The sequence below is a fragment of the Limulus polyphemus genome, unplaced genomic scaffold (assembly GCF_000517525.1).
Source record: "Limulus polyphemus unplaced genomic scaffold, Limulus_polyphemus-2.1.2 Scaffold305, whole genome shotgun sequence".
Classification (NCBI taxonomy): Eukaryota; Metazoa; Arthropoda; class Merostomata; order Xiphosura; family Limulidae; genus Limulus; species Limulus polyphemus.
In genome coordinates this window covers 465661-468883 of record NW_013665915.1, presented here as the reverse complement: position 1 = coordinate 468883, position 3223 = coordinate 465661, and the positions used below count along the sequence as shown (strand labels likewise).

At 31.2% G+C, this 3223-nt stretch overlaps 1 protein-coding gene across 5 annotated transcripts in view; it reads right to left on the bottom strand.

The window, feature by feature from the left end:
- LOC106457231 overlaps positions 1–3223 on the bottom strand; it is a 73198-nt gene that overhangs the window by 66332 nt on the left and 3643 nt on the right. For 3 of the 5 annotated variants that reach the window (XM_022383061.1, XM_022383060.1, XM_022383063.1), the window contains exon 2: positions 2391–2431. The exons of the other annotated variants lie outside the window; for them this stretch is intronic. The gene's annotated coding sequence lies outside the window, so the exon portion shown is untranslated. The remainder of the gene's footprint in view (positions 1–2390; positions 2432–3223) is intronic. 5 annotated transcript variants of the gene reach the window in all.

Sequence of the window (3223 nt, the reverse complement as noted above, 5' to 3'; positions counted from 1 at the left end):
AATTGTGTAGCTTTGTGCTTAATTACAAACAAACAAACAAAGCATTGGGAACTTAAAACTTAGCACGTGAATGTGTATGAATTTAAGGGTACTTTCTAATTATCGACTTCAGTTTGATACCATTCGAAATCGCTTGATATTTAATTTAAGTACAATTTCAACGTATTCCGTGTCGTTTGATAAGTATCGTGGTATAATAGCGCCTTATTAAAATTATATGAACACAATAATAAAAGGATTTAAAGGACAGCTATAAAACGAAATCACGTTGGATTCTTAACGCTCTTATACACAAATAGCATTTTTTAGCAAAGTCACATTGGGCTATCTGCTGTGTTCACCACGTGGAATCGAACCCCAGATTTTAGCACTGTAAGTCCGTAGACTTACCGCTGTCCCGATGGGGGACTACAAAGATATTACTATTTACTATTCCGACTTTCTTTATGAAGAGATTAATAAGACTACAGGCCAATTACGAGGAGTGTTCAGAAACAAATGGGATTTTATTTCTTATGGGTCAACTTTATGAAATTACAACCAAGAAAAAATACACTAATGGTATTGAGCATGTCTGTCTATAAGGGCGTTAACTTCTGATTTACTACACTATTCAAAGAGCAGTATCGTATCAATCCGGTAAAATGCACGAGTGGTGTTAATAAGAGTCACATCAGCTGCTTTAACTTTAAGAACATGGGTCGTCTATAAATGTCCACGCTGACCGTGCTGGAAGTGACAGGGTGGAAGGTCTGGAATATAATTAAGGTGGGGAAAGAATGTGTATCTGAACATTTCAATTTTAGTCGTTAAACGCACGAACAGCAGTACTGGGTCTGGTATTATAATGTTGCAAGGGAGAAACTATGGCTTTTAGTCCACCTCATATTCAGCGATCGAAGTTCACACTGTTCTTTCTTTACATGTTCATAACTGAAAATGTTGTAGCAGTGCACTCATCTTCTGAATGAGAGCTGTTTTTTTTTTTTTCATCTTAATGGCAAGAGATTCTAGCATTCTGAGTTGTTAAAGTTGTAAGAAATATGCCTGATGTTTCAACTTACTCAATCACTATGATTAAACCCTTTCAGAACATTGGCAATGTAGAATTTGCCGCCATGCGTCTTGTGCAAGTACTGTAAAGTAGAACTTTTTATTTGTACAAGTTGTACGAAGGTCACATGGATATAAATCAACATGAGACGCTTGGTGTTCATCACTGCTCTTCCAAATTATCTTTTTGACTGTAAACTTCTAAATAGCGTATATTATTATTGTTTGAATGAAAATTCTATCCTGTTCAAGTTTAATTTCATTCAGAACAAAATACTCTGATCAAGATTAGGTAAGTCTAACATTATGTACGAAAAACCGAGACATTTTGTTCACTTTATCTGGTATATCTTGGAAAATATTTTACAAAATAATTCAAGCAGGGCGCAGAAACTTAACACACGTTTTTATTTTATTTTTACTAGTATGATTTTATTGTCAAAAAAGATAAAATTCTAAAAAGACTTATAAAAAAAACAAAAACAACAGTGAGCAATTAAGTAAAATAAATAAAATATTATTACATATAATCTGTCAACACCTTGAGAGGGCGCACCACACATTCTCATGAACCTTATACTTCAAACAATCCCTTACAACTTAACTTAAGCCTAGATTCGTCACGGTCTAACAAGCCGGGCGCAGAAACTTAACACACGTTTTTATTTATTTTACTAGTATGATTTTTTGTGTGCCAAAAAAGATGCAATTCTAAAAACACAAGAATTGTAAAAAAAATAGTGAGCAATTAAGTAAAATAAAGATGGATCGACTATAAATTAAAGGGATTTCATTTTACATTTTTTTTGTTTTATGCATAAAGTGATATTATATTGAAAAACGAAATAAAAAATTGATTTAATTTTTTTCGTTGTCAGGCATAATGAAATGTAGCTTTTGAACGCTATGCTCTTTTGTGTAATATGTTTAAAACATTCACTATATAGAATGATAAAAAATGTTAAAAACATTTAATAAAGCACAGTCCCACTTCTAGGAATTAAGATATAATAAAACAAGCTGGAATATAAATGACTATTAACATCGCAAAACAATTTACGAGAAATTTAAATTATTTTCAAAGTTTAATCGAGTAGTTTTAAAAATTAAAACTAATATAACAAGAAGTAATTCAGTTTAAGTTAAATTCCAATATATTATATCCATTCAGTGGTTCTCTTTTAATTTATATATTATTTAGTTCAATATTTCTGTGATTATAATCTCAATAAACACCTAAAACACGACCAATTCGTTCATTGTGATTATTCTTTAGCAAGGTAATTAACTCCAAAATGTTTATTTTTTAGTTTCATGCTTGCAGCCACTGTACTCACGTATGGAACTATTCAATATGAAGTGGTGTAGACGAGGAACGCTGAAATAAAATCCAATATTAAATTTATTGATTTTCTATACCAAATTATACTGTCGTTTCTTGAAAATATTTGTTTTAATTTTATAATTGCCTGAATTGGATGAATTTAAAAGTTGAAAACAACCGATTAAAGGAAACACGATAAAATACATTCCAAAGAAACAAAAAAATATCCTTGACAAATTTCCTCTGCTTCTTTAGTATTATTTATAATTGTTTGGTTCAGCTTTTGGGTATTCCCTAACTATTCTGAATGAGTAATTGGATTATATGTAACTTACAAGCCTTATGCACAGTTTATTAGTTATTACCAGGTTGATTTTTGTTTTTAATCTAAGTAGACAGCTTGCTGTGATCGGAAGTTACTATTAATTGCATACTTCACAATAGTATAGCATATCAATTATTTGTATAAACATGTTTTAATAAACATTGGTTTGCTATTTCTTATATATTTTTATATATCCTGATTAGATTGAAATACATTCATTCCATATAAGATGTATACATTGTGAAATACATGAGCAAATCATACATACACACACACACACATTTAAGGATGGAAACACATAAAAGAGTACGTTCATAGATGGCCATTTTTTCCATCGTGGTCATATCTCATTAAATCAAATCTAATATAACATTTCACATCCACAAAATGCAAAGTCTCGCCCTTATTTTAAAGTGATAGACTAGAGCAGGCATTCACAACCTGGGGTACATATGCACTTCTCAGGGGGTACATAGGGGTGGGAGAGTATAACCATGGTTTACACTTTACATGGTGTTTTA